This window comes from Dendrobates tinctorius, unplaced genomic scaffold (genome assembly GCF_039654945.1).
Source record: "Dendrobates tinctorius isolate UK_male_01 unplaced genomic scaffold, ASM3965494v1 ptg000058l, whole genome shotgun sequence".
Lineage (NCBI taxonomy): Eukaryota > Metazoa > Chordata > Amphibia > Anura > Dendrobatidae > Dendrobates > Dendrobates tinctorius.
In genome coordinates this window covers 25,000,116-25,016,797 of record NW_027361726.1, presented here as the reverse complement: position 1 = coordinate 25,016,797, position 16,682 = coordinate 25,000,116, and positions in this window count along the sequence as shown.

Sequence of the window (16,682 nt, the reverse complement as noted above, 5' to 3'; positions counted from 1 at the left end):
CTTGTAACAAGCTTCCTTTCCTACACAACTACTTTCTGAACAACTCTCTTAATTTGTTGGCCCTCACTGAAACCTGGATTCAGGATTCTGACACTGTCTCTCCTGCTGCCATTTCCTACGGTGGCTTACAATTCTCTCACTCCCCGAGACCCACAAACAGACCTGGTGGTGGAGTTGGCATACTCCTGTCCCCACAATGCACTTTCCAGGTCATCCCCCCAGTCCCATCACTCTTATTCCCTTCTTTTGAGGTCCACACCATCAGGCTCTTCCGTCCCCTCTCCCTCAGGGTAGCGGTCATACCGGCCCCCAGGCTCACCCACCCTCTTCCTTGACCACTTTTCAGCCTGGCTGCCACACTTCATGTCCTCAGAACTACCAACCCTCATCCTGGGAGACTTCAACATCCCCATTAACAGCCCTAATTCCACATCTGCATCCCAGCTTCTATCACTAACCACCTCTCTAGGCCTCTCACAGCTTTCAACCTCTGAGACACATAAGGACGGTAACACCCTTGATCTGGTCTTCTGCCGGCTCTGTTCAATCTCCCACCTAAACAACTCACCGCTTCCACTCTCTGACCACAACATTCTCTCCTTCACGCTCACAAATCCTCGCCCACCCCAGCTCATTCCTACCTACCACACAGTCAGAAATCTACAAGCTATTAACCCTCAGACACTTTCAGATTCCCTACACTCATCTCTGTCCCCAATCTCCTCTCTTTCCTGTCCTAATCTGGCTGTTCATCACTACAATGACACTCTTAGAAGCACCCTTGACCAAGTAGCTCCCCTCACCCTCAGAACCTCCAAACACAGAGTAAAAGAGCCCTGGCTCACATCGCAAACTCAACTTCTCCAGCGATGCTCCAGGAGTGCTGAACGCCTATGGAGAAAAACCCGCACACCAGAAGACTTCATCCACTTCAAATTTATGTTAAGAACCTATAACGCTGCCCTTCACCTTGCCAAACAGACCTACTTCACCACCCTGATCTCCTCACTAGCCAACAACCCCAAGAAACTTTTTGACACTTTTCACTCCCTCCTCAGGCCAAAAGCACAAGCCCCTATCACAGACATTTGTGCTGATGACCTGGCCTCCCACTTTACAGAAAAAATAGATAATATCCGTCAAGAAATCTGCTCCCAACCACCAAGTGCTGCGACTCCCATCCCTTCCTACATCTCCCCTGGCTCACTCTCCACATTTGATCCCATAACAGAAGAAGAAGTCTCCAGACTCCTCTCTTCTTCTCGTCCGACTACATGCACTACCGACCCCATTCCCTCACATCTCCTCCAGTCTCTCTCTCCAGTCGTCACAACCCACCTAACTACAATCTTTAATCTCTCCCTCTCCTCGGGCACTTTCCCATCCTCCTTCAAACACGCCATCGTTACTCCACTACTAAAGAAACGTGCTCTCGACCCATCCTGCACAAACAACTACAGACCAGTCTCCAATCTCCCCTTCATCTCTAAACTTTTGGAACGCCTAGTTTACTCCCGCCTTACCCGTTACCTCTCCATTCACTCCCTTCTAGACCCTTCACAGTCCGGCTTCCGCCCCCTACATTCGACTGAAACTGCACTCATCAAAGTGACCAATGACCTTCTGACAGCAAAACGTAACGGTGACCACTCTCTGCTCATTCTTCTTGACCTATCTGCAGCTTTCGATACTGTTGACCACCATCTCCTACTCTCTAGGCTCCAGTCACTAGGCATTAAGGACACTGCACTCTCCTGGTTCTCTTCCTATCTCTCTGACCGCTCCTTCAGTGTTTTGTTCTCTGGCTCCACGTCATCTCCTCTTCCTCTTGCTGTCGGGGTACCTCAGGGCTCAGTCCTTGGCCCCCTTCTTTTCTCTCTCTACACGGCCCCAATTGGACAGACCATCAGCAGATTTGGCTTTCAGTACCATCTTTATGCTGATGACACACAACTATACACGTCTTCCCCCGACCTTACCCCCGCTGTACTACAGAACGCCAGTGACTGTCTGTCCGCAGTCTCCAATATCATGTCCGCTCTCTATCTGAAACTCAACCTCTCCAAAACTGAACTTCTTCTGCTCCCGCCGTCTACTAACCTCCCTAAATCTGACATTTCCTTCTCTGTGGGTGGTACCACAATAACACCCCGGCAGCAGGTGCGCTGTCTGGGTGTTATGTTTGACACCAATCTCTCCTTTACATCCCATATACAATCCCTTGCCCGCTCTTGCCGCTTACACCTAAAGAACATCTCTAGAATCCGCCCTTTTCTCACTATGGAAACTACAAAAACCCTCACTGTTGCATTGATCCACTCTCGCCTGGATTACTGCAACGCTTTATTAATTGGCCTCCCCGTCACTCGACTATCCCCTCTCCAGTCCATACTCAATGCAGCAGCCAGGATCGTCCACCTGGGTAATCGGTACTCGGACGCGTCCGCTCTTCGCCAGTCCTTACATTGGCTGCCCATTCATTATAGGATCCAATTCAAAGTACTTGTTCTCACCCACAAAGCTCTCCACAGTGCGGCACCCCCTTACATCTCTTCTCTCATTTCTGTCTATCGGCCTAGCCGATCGCTGCGCTCTGCAAACGACTTTCGACTAACCTCTGCACTAATCCGTACCTCCCACTCCCGACTCCAAGACTTCTCCCGTGCTGCTCCTATCCTCTGGAATGCTCTACCCCAAGAAATCAGGACTATCCACAATTTGCATAGTTTTAGGCGCTCCCTCAAAACACACCTGTTCAGAGCGGCCTATCACATTCACTAATCAAAGTCATTCTCTGTGTAAGTGTGCGTGCGTAGCCCATTCACTATCTCCATCCATCCTTCACTCCTGCAAGATGGCTGGACCTTCATTGTAAATACACCATTGTAAATACACACCTGTACTCTGTATCTCCCTCACCTCATTGTAGATTGTACGCTCTCACGAGCAGGGTCGTCTTATTTCGTCTTATTTTACTTTAATTATTGCATTGTTAGCGTTGTTACTTATGACTTGTGTTTTGAAACTGTTAAACTGTAAAGCGCTGCGGAATATGTTGGCGCTATATAAATAAAGATTATTATTATTATTATTATTATTATATGATTGTACTCAGGAGAAATTGCACAACATCTTATCTGTCCATTTTCTCCATTTACCCTTGTGATAATAAAAAAACAAATTGTTGCTAAAATATCATTTTTGTGACTAAAAAGTTAAATGTTAATTTTTTTCCTTCCATGTTGCTTCTGCTCCTGTGAAACACCTGAAGGGTTAATAAACTTCTTGAATGTGGTTTTGATCAGCTTTAGAGGTGCAGTTTTTAGAATGGTGTCACTTTTGGGTATATTCTGCCATATAGACCCTTCAGAGTGACTTCAAATGTGATGTTGTCCCTAAAAAAAATGGTTTTGTAAATTTTGTTGTAAAAATGAGAAATCAGTGGTCAAATTTTAATCCTTATAACTTCCTAACAAAAAAATGTTGTTTCCAAAATTGTGCTGATGTAAAGTAGACATGTTATTTATTAACTATGGGAAATGTTATTTATTAACTATTTTGTGTGACAAAGGCTGGTTTCACATTAGCGCTTTTTAAGCGCACGCACGGCCGGGGGTAGCTCCACCCCCGAGCCGGCTCTCTGCTCGGCGTGCCCGCCCCTTGCTTGTAGCACCGCCTCCTAGCGCACAGCGGCGCCTGCGATCGGCGCACCCTATCTTTAGCATAGGGTGCGCAGATCGTGCGCAGGCCGTGCGCTAGTTGCGCTTTGACCTGCGCCGCGCACTTTTGACGGTGCGCCGTGCGCGCCAAAATCAAACTTTTCGGATTTCGGCGTGCTCGGCGCACCGTCAAAAGTGCGCAGCGCAGGTCAAAGCGCAACTAGCGCACGGCCTGCGCACGATCTGCGCACCCTATGCTAAAGATAGGGTGCGCCGATCGCAGGCGCCGCTGTGCGCTAGGAGGCGGCGCTACAAGCAAGGGGCGGGCACGCCGGGCAGAGAGCCGGCTCGGGGGCGGAGCTACCCCCGGCCGTGCGTGCGCTTAAAAAGCGCTAATGTGAAACCAGCCATATTTCTGTGTTTTAAGGGCATAGAAAAATCAAAGTTTGAAAATTGCAAAATTTTCCAAGTTTTCATCAAATTTCCGTTTTTTTTACACAAAATTAGCTTACATTATATCAAAGAAATTTTACCACTAACGTTAAGTACAGTATGTCACAAAAAAAATCTCAGAATCGCCAAGATCCATTGAAGCGTTCCATAGTTATTAAGTCATAAAAGAACAGTGGTCAGAATTGTAAAAATTGGCCCGGTCATTAATGTAAACATATTCCCTCGGGGGTAAAGGGGTTAAAGTAAATGGCTGCTTACTCTCCCCAGTCCCACAAGCTCGCTGCCTCGGGATAATCATTGACACTGATCTCTCCTTCAAACCACATATCCAAGCCCTTTCCACTTCCTGCCAACTTCAACTCAAAAATATTTCCCGGATCCGTAAATTCTTCAACCTGCAAAAACCCTAGCCCATGCCCTCATTTCCTTGACTACTGCAACCTCCTGCTCTGTGGCCTCCCCTCTAACACTCTCGCACCCCTCCAATCTATTCTAAACTCTGCTGCCCGACTAATCCACCTGTCCCCCCGCTATTCCCAGGCCTCTCCTGTTATGAGCTCATTTTCTGCTCCACCAGTTGAGAGTTCTCCTTCCGTTCTCCCTCTGGTGGTGACAGGAGGTAGTGAGGTCGGTTTAAGTGGTAGTGATCTGCCACCTGATGAGGAGGATAACGATTGGATCTCTGGAGTATCAGACTAGATATAAGACAGCCGACGCCCTATCCTGGTGCTTTTGATTCAGTCTGCTTCTCAGGTCTTGGACTTCATCTCTCTTCCAGTCTTCTCAAGTTAAGTTTGTTTTTTTGCTAATGTTCACACTTGCGCTTGTTGGTCAATTCAGTTTCTTGTGTGGTCAGCTTGCCCCTGCTGGGGCTACGCTGAACTTCCACTCCTATTTATCTGTATTTGCCAATTTGCCTTTTTGTCCTTTATTAGATTGGCCTCTTTTTGCTCTGTTTCAGAATATTTCAGAGTGCTGATATAGTGGGAGAAGTCTAGTGACTTCAGGGTTAATTTTGCTATCAGACGTGTTAGACATTATTTTGGTAGGGTTTTTTGGCAGATTGCAGACAGTGGTTTTCCTTTCCAGTCCTTTCTAGTTAGTTGGGCCCCATCGTTTGCTCAGCCTATTTTCCTGCCTGTGTTTGTGTTTTCATCTTGCTTCACCGTCAGTACATGTGTGGGGGCTGTCTATTCCTTTGGGGTCTGCTCTGGGGCAGTTAGTTTTCCCTTTTCTTACTTTAGGTTTATGTACTCCTTCGGTGGTGAAGAGGCGTCTAGGAACATTGTAGGAACGCTCCACTGCTACTGTTAGTTGTGTGGTTAAGATCAGGGATCTGCAATCTGCATAGTTACCAACCTCTCTGGTTTTCCTGACTTAGCTTTTTGTTGTTCCTCCTCGGTGACCCATTCATAACACTCTCCCCTCTGTCAATCCCTGCACTGGCTCCCCATTACCCAAAGACTCCAGTTCAAAACCCTAACCATGACATACAAAGCCATCCACAACCAGAGTCCTTCATACATCTGTGACCTCGTCTCCCGATACTTACCTGCACGCAACCTCCGATCCTCACAAGATCTCTTTCTCTACTCCCCTCTTATCTCCTCTTCCCACAATCGCATACAAGATTTCTTCTGCACATCCCCCTACTGTGGAACTCTCTACCACAACATATCAGACTTTCACCTACCATGGAAAAATTCAAAAGGAACCCGAAGACCTACTTTTTCTGACAAGCCTACAACCTGCCAAAACCACCGATCGACCAAATCACTGCATGACCAGCTATGCCCTCGTCTATTGTATCCTCACCGATCCCTTGTAGACTGTGAGTCCTCGTGGGCAGGATCCTCTCTCCTACTGTACCAGTCGTGATTTGTATTAAAATTACTGTACTTGTTTTTATTATGTACACCCCTCCTCACATGTAAAGCACCATGGAATAAATGGCGCTATAATAATAAATAATAATAATGTAATGTTTGGAGGTTATATCAGTGCTGGAGCGTTATAAGAGGCTGATATCAGTCACATATGATGTAATGTCTGGAGGTTATATCAGTACTGGAGCATTATAAGAGGGGCTGATATCAGTCACATATGGTGTAATGTCTGGAGGTTTTATCAGTACTGGAGCGTTGTACAAGGCTGATATCGGTCACATATTATGTAATATCTGGAGGTTATATCAGTACTGGAGCGTTATAAGAGACTGATATCCATCACCTATGATGTAATGTCTGGGGGTTATATCAGTACTGAAGCGTTATAAGAGCACATATCGAGCACATATGGAGTAATGTCTTGGGGTTATATCAGTACTGGAGCATTATAAGAGAGGCTGATATCAGTCACATATAATGTAATGTCTGGAGGTTATATCAGTATTGGAGCGTTATAAGAGGCTGATATCAGTCACATATGATGTAATGTCTGGAGGCTATTTCAGTATTGGAGCGTTATAAGAGGCTGATATCAGTCACATTCCTGTCACACAGTTATCATCTCTCCAGCATGTATTTGATGATAACAGAGAGTAATAGAGGGTGGGGATAATCTAAGATTGAGTGCTGGGATGCAGGTGACATGCAGTGAGGACCCTCTCATTTCTCAGGGTGGACCCACAGTGAGGGAGTAAATTACTGTGTGGCGCCCCTGAGGGTCCAGTCGCCCAAGAGGTACTGCACCTCAACCAGAGGTGTATTATCCCACTTTTCAAGTAAGATGGAAACATCTGACCTGGCTCTGGCACAACACTACATCCATCATACACTAGGGCAGCAGGTGCTCTCATCCCTGCTGGCAAGGAAAGAGTGTTAGAAGTTGGGTGGAGCTTGGGTTCAGAGCAGATTAGGCCTCTTTCACACTTCAGTTTTTTGCATCAGTTCAAATCCGCCAAAAAGACTGACAAGCGGATCCGTTCTGAACTGATGTGAACGGATGGCATAGGATCCGTTTTTAGACGGATCCTGAAAATGAGGAAATTAGAGAGAGAGAGAGAGAGAGAGAATTTTTTTTGTCTGGCACCCAGAAAGGATTTCGGGTTAAATGAGTGTCTGGAGGATCCGCCAGAAAAAAAATGTTGCAAGCTCCGTTTTGAAATCTTTGAGGATGGTGACGGACAGCAACTTTTGGCGGATCCTCAAAAAAAACGGATGCAACGGATGGCAATCCGTCACAATCCGCCATTAATGGAAGTCAATGGGGAAAAAAACGGATCCTCAAAAGAAAGTTGAGGATCCGTTTTTTTTCAAAACCTGGCGGATTGTGACTGATTGCAAAAAACTGAAGTGTGAAAGAGGCCTTAGAAGGGAAGTTAGGACTAGTGATGGGAAGTTCGGCTCTTTTTGGTGATCCGGCTCATTCGGCTCCGCTCACCATATAGAGCCGGCTCTTTTAACGGCTCTTTTTTTAAATAGAAATCCGTTTTCCACAGTCATCGTTCTAGGTCTTTGCCTGTAAAGTGGGGCCTCATTCTACCCCTGTATAAGGATCTAGTGACGCAGTGTAGACTGTTATTCAGCATTGCTGTTTCCTCAGATTGTCAGCTCTTGTGATCAGGCCCCGGCTCCTCGCTCCGGTCTCTCCTGTACAGTGAGGCCTCATTCTCCACCTGTATAAGGATCTAGTGACGCAGTGTAGACTGTTATTCAGCATTGCTGTTTCCTCAGATTGTCAGCTCTTGTGATCAGGCCCCGGCTCCTCGCTCCGGTCTCTCCTGTACAGTGAGGCCTCATTCTCCACCTGTATAAGGATCTAGTGACGCAGTGTAGACTGTTATTCAGCATTGCTGTTTCCTCAGATTGTCAGCTCTTGTGATCAGGCCCCTGCTCCTCGCTCCAGTCTCTCCTGTACAGTGAGGCCTCATTCTCCACCTGTATAAGGATCTAGTGACGCAGTGTAGACTGTTATTCAGCATTGCTGATTCCTCAGATTGTCAGCTCTTGTGATCAGGCCCTGGCTCCTCGCTCCGGTCTCTCCTGTACAGTGAGGCCTCATTATACTCCTGTATAAGGATCTAGTGACGCAGTGTAGACTGTTATTCAGCATTGCTGTTTCCTCAGATTGTCAGCTCTTGTGATCAGGCCCCGGCTCCTCGCTCCGGTTTCTCCTGTACAGTGAGGCCTCATTATACCCCTGTATAAGGATCTAGTGACGCAGTGTAGACTATTATTCAGCACTGCTGTTTCCTCAGATTGTCAGCTCTTGTGATCAGGCCCGGCTCCTCGCTCCGGTCTCTCCTGTACAGTGAGACCTCATTATACACCTGTATAAGGATCTAGTGACGCAGTGTAGACTGTTATTCAGCATTGCTGTTTCCTCAGATTGTCAGCTCTTGTGATCAGGCCCCTGCTCCTCGCTCCAGTCTCTCCTGTACAGTGAGGCCTCATTCTCCACCTGTATAAGGATCTAGTGACGCAGTGTAGACTGTTATTCAGCATTGCTGATTCCTCAGATTGTCAGCTCTTGTGATCAGGCCCCGGCTCCTCGCTCCGGTTTCTCCTGTACAGTGAGGCCTCATTATACCCCTGTATAAGGATCTAGTGACGCAGTGTAGACTATTATTCAGCACTGCTGTTTCCTCAGATTGTCAGCTCTTGTGATCAGGCCCGGCTCCTCGCTCCGGTCTCTCCTGTACAGTGAGACCTCATTATACACCTGTATAAGGATCTAGTGACGCAGTGTAGACTGTTATTCAGCATTGCTGTTTCCTCAGATTCTCAGTTCTTGTGATCAGGCCCGGGCTCCTCGCTCCGGTCTCTCCTGTACAGTGAGGCCCCATTATACCCCTGTATAAGGATCTAGTGACGCAGTGTAGACTGTTATTCAGCATTGCTGTTTCCTCAGATTCTCAGCTCTTGTGATCAGGCCCCTGCTCCTCGCTCCGGTCTCTCCTGTACATTGAGGCCCCATTATACCCCTGTATAAGGATCTAGTGATGCAGTGTAGACTGTTATTCAGCATTGCTGTTTCCTCAGATTCTCAGCTCTTGTGATCAGGCCCGGGCTCCTCGCTCCGGTCTCTCCTGTACAGTGAGGCCTCATTATACCCCTGTATAAGGATCTAGTGACGCAGTGAAGACTATTATTTAGCACTGCTGTTTCCTCAGATTGTCAGCTCTTGTGATCAGGCCCGGCTCCTCGCTCCGGTCTCTCCCGTGCAGTGAGGCCTCATTATACCCCTGTATAGTGACGCAGTGTAGACTGTTATTCAGCATGGCTGTCTCCTCAGATTGTCAGCTCTTGTAATCAGACCCCTGCTCCTCGCTCCGGTCTCTCCTGTACAGTGAGGCCTCATTATACCCCTGTATAAGGATCTAGTAACGCAGTGTAGACTGTTATTCAGCATTGCTGTTTCCTCAGATTGTCAGCTCTTGTGATCAGGCCCCGGCTCCTCGCTCCGATCTCTCCTGTACAGTGAGGCCTCATTATACCTCAGTATAAGGATCTAGTGACGCAGTGTAGACTGTTATTCAGCCTTGCTGTTTCCTCAGATTGTCAGCTCTTGTGATCAGGCCCCGGCTCCTCGCTCCGGTCTCTCCTGTACAGCGAGGCCTCATTATACTCCTGTATAAGGATCTAGTGACGCAGTGTAGACTGTTATTCAGCATTGCTGTTTCCTCAGATTGTCAGCTCTTGTGATCAGGCCCCTGCTCCTCGCTCCAGTCTCTCTTGTACAGTGAGGCCTCATTATACCCCTGTATAAGGATCTAGTGACGCAGTGTAGACTGTTATTCAGCATTGCTGTTTCCTCAGATTGTCAGCTCTTGTGATCAGGCCCGGCTCCTCGCTCCAGTCTCTCCTGTGCAGTGAGGCCTCATTATACCCCTGTATAGTGACGCAGTGTAGACTGTTATTCAGCATGGCTGTCTCCTCAGATTGTCAGCTCTTGTAATCAGACCCCTGCTCCTCGCTCCGGTCTCTCCTGTACAGTGAGGCCTCATTATACACCTGTATAAGGATCTAGTGACGCAGTGTAGACTGTTATTCAGCATTGCTGTTTCCTCAGATTGTCAGCTCTTGTGATCAGGCTCCTGCTCCTCGCTCCAGTCTCTCCTGTACAGTGAGGCCTCATTATACCCCTGTATAAGGATCTAGTGACGCAGTGTAGACTGTTATTCAGCATTGCTGTTTCCTCAGATTGTCAGCTCTTGTGATCAGGCTTCTGCTCCTCGCTCCGGTCTCTCCTGTACAGCGAGGCCTCATTATACTCCTGTATAAGGATCTAGTGACGCAGTGTAGACTGTTATTCAGCATTGCTGTTTCCTCAGATTGTCAGCTCTTGTGATCAGTCCCCTGCTCCTCGCTCCGGTCTCTCCTGTACAGTGAGACCTCATTATACTCCTGTATAAGGATCTAGTAACGCAGTGTAGACTGTTATTCAGCATTGCTGTTTCCTCAGATTGTCAGCTCTTGTGATCAGGCCCCGGCTCCTCGCTCCGGTCTCTCCTGTACAGTGAGGCCTCATTATACCTCTGTATAAGGATCTAGTGACGCAGTGTAGACTGTTATTCAGCATTGCTGTTTCCTCAGATTGTCAGCTCTTGTGATCAGGCCCCGGCTCCTCGCTCCGGTCTCTCCTGTACAGCGAGGCCTCATTATACTCCTGTATAAGGATCTAGTGACACAGTGTAGACTTTTATTCAGCATTGCTGTTTCCTCAGATTGTCAGCTCTTGTGATCAGGCCCCTGCTCCTCGCTCCAGTCTCTCCTGTACAGTGAGACCTCATTATACTCCTGTATAAGGATCTAGTAACGCAGTGTAGACTGTTATTCAGCATTGCTGTTTCCTCAGATTGTCAGCTCTTGTGATCAGGCCCCGGCTCCTCGCTCCGGTCTCTCCTGTACAGTGAGGCCTCATTATACCTCTGTATAAGGATCTAGTGACGCAGTGTAGACTGTTATTCAGCCTTGCTGTTTCCTCAGATTGTCAGCTCTTGTGATCAGGCCCCGGCTCCTCGCTCCGGTCTCTCCTGTACAGCGAGGCCTCATTATACTCCTGTATAAGGATCTAGTGACGCAGTGTAGACTGTTATTCAGCATTGCTGTTTCCTCAGATTGTCAGCTCTTGTGATCAGTCCCCTGCTCCTCGCTCCGGTCTCTCCTGTACAGTGAGACCTCATTATACTCCTGTATAAGGATCTAGTGACACAGTGTAGACTATTATTCAGCATTGCTGTTTCCTCAGATTGTCAGCTCTTGTGATCAGGCCCCTGCTCCTCTCTCCGGTCTCTCCTGTACAGTGAGACCTCATTATACCCCTGTATAAGGAACTAGTGACACAGTGTAGACTGTTATTCAGCATTGCTGTTTCCTCAGATTGTGAGCTCTTGTGATCACGCCCCGGCTCCTCAGTTGTAGCCTTACCATGTATGGTGGCATGTTTTGTTCATGTGCTTTGTGAATTAGTAAGTGCTGTGATATGTGTTGGTGCACATGATGCATCCTGATCCTGATGCAAACACAGGTCCATGCATCCCTATGTTAAGTATAGGGATGTAATCTGGATCAGGATGCATCAGGATTACTACGCATCACAACGCACCGTACCACAGGACTAGTGTGAACGCAGACCACTCGTGCAGCCCCTAACCAGGTGCCCCCATGTTATATACATGCTCCCAATACATTTTATTATCATTACCTTCTATTGAGGTGGGAAAGTTCACTGTATGACAGAGCAGCATGCGGACATAGTCTATATTATGTCTGCATACTGGTCCCATACAGTGTTATCACCTTCCCATACAGCACATCCCTCGCTTCCGAGCATGCTCAGTGCCGCAAAACGGATCCCTGTACACGGATCCGTTCTCCATTTTAATTTCAGACGTGTAGCCACGGATCCGTGCGTCTTCCTGTGCCTGCGTGTTTTTCAGATGACACAAAACTGCAACAAGTTACGTTTTTGTGCATCTGATAAAATATGCAGACATGCGGATCTGTGGGAAAACGGTGACATCTGGATGCACGCGCAAGTCCCATCCGTCACCACTGAAAGTCAATGGAGACGAAAACGGATCCGTGTGCAGCCATTTTAACATGGATTCCAAAATACGCAAGTGGGAAACCAACTTACCTCTATATAATGATTGGGGCTGGACCTGAAATCTCCACAGGTTTTGCCTAAAATCACTTTATATTTCTTACCCTACCCTTAGGGATCTTACTCACTTGCGAGAGACTCGCGTGATTCTTGTGCGAGTCTCTCGCATGGAAACCTGGCCCTGCCGCCGGCACTGGGACTGGAGCGTGCGGCTGCATAGAAATACATGTATCCGCACGCTCCGGTCCCGAGTGCCGGCGGCAGTGCCAGGTTTTCATGCGAGAGACACGCACAAGAATCGTCCGAGTCTCTCGTTAGTGAGTATGAGCCCTTAGCAGCAACAACTGCCGTCGTCTATCCTCCTCCCTGTAGTGTTGTCCTGAATCCTCCTGGCCCTGCATTCAACGGGATCCGTTACATAGCGGCACTAACGCACCCTTTGGCCGCAATGATACTAACGCATCCAAAATCGGCATGATGCGTTACTTCATGACGTACCCTTGAATGCAGTCTGCAGCATTTGGGGGTGCGTCATGAAGTAACACATCATGCTGATTTTGGCATGCGTTTGGATGCGTTAGTAGCATTGCGGCCAATGGGTGCGTTAGTGCCGCTATGTAACGGATCCCGTTGAACGCAGGGCCATTAACGCAATGTGAACCTGGCCTAATACTATGAGAAGATGATATACCAAACAATGTGCTGAGTCTCTCCTCCTACACATACCATATACTGTATGTCCATGCCATGGATGAGGGGCCAGGAAAGTAGATCTTTATTTGGGACTAAAGGTAACGCACAGGTCATTGCAGATGATGATGATGATGACAATGTGCTGAGTCCCTCCATGCCAGATATAACATAGTAACATAGTAACATAGATAGTAAGGCCGAAAAAAGACAATAGTCCATCCAGTTCGGCCTATAAAATTCTGTCAGAATAAATCCCCAGATCTACGTCCTTCTAAAGAACCTAACAATAACTGTAAGATACAATATTGTTACGCTCCAGGAAGACATCCAGGCCTCTCTTGAACCCTTCTACTGAGTTCACCATCACCGCCTCCTCAGGCAGGGAATTCATGATTCTCACTGCCCTAACAGTAAAGAATCCTCTTCTATGTTGGTGGAAAAACCTTTTCTCCTCCAGACGCAGAGAATGCCCCCTTGTGACCGTCACTTTCCTTGGTATAAACAGATCCTAGGAGAGATATTTGTATTGTCCCCTTATATACTTATACATGGTTATTAGATCGCCCCTCAGTCTTTTTTCTAGACTAAATAATCCTAATTTTGCTAATCTCTCTGGGTATTGTAGTTCCCCCATTCCCTTTATTAATTTTGTTGCGCTCCTTTGTACCCACTCTAGTTCCATTATATCCTTTCTGAGCACCGGTGCCCAAAACTGTACACAGTACTCCATGTGCGGTCTAACCAGGGATTTGTACAGAGGCAGTATAATGCTCTCATCATGTGTATCCAGACCTCTTTTAATGCACCCCATGATCCTGTTTGCCTTGGCAGCCGCTGCCTGGCACTGGCTGCTCCAGGTAAGTTTATCATTAACAAGGATCCCTAAGTCCTTCTCCATGTCAGATTTACCCAGTGGTTTACCGTTCAGTGTGTAATGGTGATATTGATTCCATCTTCCCATGTGTATAACCTTACATTTATCATCATTGTTAAACTGCATCTGCCACCTTTCGGCCCAAGTTCCCATCTTATCCAGATCCATCTGTAGCAGAATACTATCTTCTCTTGTATTGACTTCTTTACATAGTTTTGTATCATCTGCAAATATCGATATTTTACTGTGTAAACCTTCTACCAGATCATTAATAAATATGTTGAAGAGAATAGGTCCCAACACCGACCCCTGCGGTACCCCACTGGTCACAGCGACCCAGTTAGAGAATATACCATTTATAACCACCCTCTGCTTTCTATCACTAAGCATGTTACTTACCCATTTACACACATTTTCCCCCAGACCCAGCATTCTCATTTTGTGTACCAACCTTTTATGTGGCACGGTATCAAACGCTTTGGAAAAATCAAGATATACCACATCCAATGACTCACCTTGGTCCAGTCTATAGCTTACCTCTTCATAAAAACTGATTAGATTGGTTTGACAGGAGCGATTCCTCATAAACCCATGCTGATATGGCGTTAAACAGTTATTCTCATTGAGATAATCCAGAATAACATCCCTCAGAAACCCTTCAAATATTTTACCAACAATAGAGGTTAGACTTACTGGCCTATAATTTCCAGGTTCACTTTTAGAGCCCTTTTTGAATATTGGTACCACATTTGCTATGCGCCAGTCCTGTGGAACAGACCCCGTCGCTATAGAGTCTCTAAATATAAGAAATAATGGTTTATCTTTTACATTACTTAGTTCTCTTAGTACTCGTGGATGTATGCCATCCGGACCCGGAGATTTATCTATTTTAATCTTATTTAGCCGGTTTTGCACCTCTTCTTGGGTTAGATTGGTGACCCTTAATATAGGTTTTTCTTTGTCTCTCGGCATTTCGCCTAGCATTTCATTTTCCACCGTGAATACCGTGGAGAAGAAGGTGTTTAATATATTAGCTTTTTCCTCATCATCTACAACCATTCTTTCCTCACAATGTTTTAATAAGCCTACACTTTCAATTTTGATTCTTTTACTATTGATATAGTTGAAGAACAGCTTGGGATTAGTTTTACTCTCCTTAGCAATGTGCTTCTCTGTTTCCTTTTTGGTAGCTTTAATTATTTTTTTAGATAAAGAATTTTTCTCCTTATAGTTTTTTAGAGCTTCAATGGTGCCATCCTGCTTTAGTAGTTTAAATGCTTTCTTTTTACTGTTAATTGTCCCTCTTACTTTTCTGTTTAGCCACATTGGGTTTTTCCTATTTCTTGTCCTTTTATTCCCACAAGGTATAAACCGCTTACAGTGCCTATTAAGGATGTTCTTAAACATTTCCCATTTATTTTCGGTATTCTTATTTCTGAGGACATTGTCCCAGTCAACCAGATTAAGGGCATCTCTGAGCTGGTCAAACTTTGCCTTCCTAAAGTTGTGTTTTTGTGACTCCCTGACATGTCCCCCTAGTGAAAGACAAGTGAAACTGTACAATATTGTGGTCGCTATTTCCTAGATGCCCAACAACCTGCAGATTTGTTATTCTGTCGGGTCTGTTAGATAGTATTAGGTCTAAAAGTGCTGCTCCTCTGGTTGGATTGCACCAATTGTGAAAGATACAGTTGTGGCCAAAAGTATTGACACCCCTGCAATTCTGTCAGACAATACTCAGTTTCTTCCTGAAAATGATTGCAAACACAAATTCTTTGGAATTATTATCTTCATTTAATTTGTTTTAAATGAAAAAACACAAAAGAGAATGAAGCAAAAATCAAAACATTGATCATTTCACACAAAACGCCAAAAATGGGCCAGACAAAAATATTGGCACCCTCAGCCTAATACTTGGTTGCACAATCTTTAGCCAAAATAACTGTGACCAACCGCTTCCGGTAACCATCAATGAGTTTCTTACAATGCTCTACTGGAATTTTAGACCATTCTTCTTTGGCAAACTGCTCCAGGTCCCTGATATTTGAAGGGTGCCTTCTCCAAACTGCCATTTTTAGATCTCTCCACAGGTGTTCTATGGGATTCAGGTCTGGACTCATTGCTGGCCACCTTAGGGTACCGTTACACCTAGCGACTCACCAGTGATCCCGACCAGCGATATGACGCGGTCAGGATCGCTGGTGAATCGCTGGGTGGTCGCTAGTGAGCTGCCACTCAGGCAGATCTCACCAGCGACATCGCTGGGGACGGGGATCGCTACTTACCTGTCACACCAGGCGATCCTGAGTCCTCCCGCCCGGCTCCACGCGTCGCTCGTCGTCACAGCAGGAAGCGCCGCAGGAAGCTGACAACGAGAAATGATCCAGGAGCTTCTCGCGCGATCAGCGATAACCAGCGGGGGAGCCGGTCGGAGGTAAGTATCACATGCAGCGATATCGCTAGTAATATCGCTGTAACGTCACAAAATAGGTGACTTTACAGCGATATTGCTAGCGATATCGCAGTGTGTAACGGAAGTCTCCAGTGCTTTCTCTCAAACCATTTTCTAGTGCTTTTTGAAGTGTGTTTTGGGTCATTGTCCTGCTGGAAGACCCATGACCTCTGAGGAAGACCCAGCTTTCTCACACTGGGCCCTACATTATGCTGCAAAATTTGTTGGTAGTCTTCAGACTTCATAATGCCATGCACATGGTCAAGCAGTCCAGTGCCAGAGGCAGAAAAGCAACCCCAAAACATCAGGGAACCTCCGCCATGTTTGACTGTAGGGACCGTGTTCTTTTCCTTGAATTCCTCTTTTTTTCTCCTGTAAACTCTATGTTGATGCCTTTGCCCAAAAAGCTCTACTTTTGTCTCATCTGACCAGAGAACATTCTTCCAAAACGTTTTAGGCTTTTTCAGGTAAGTTTTGGCAAACTCCAGCCTGGCTTTTTATG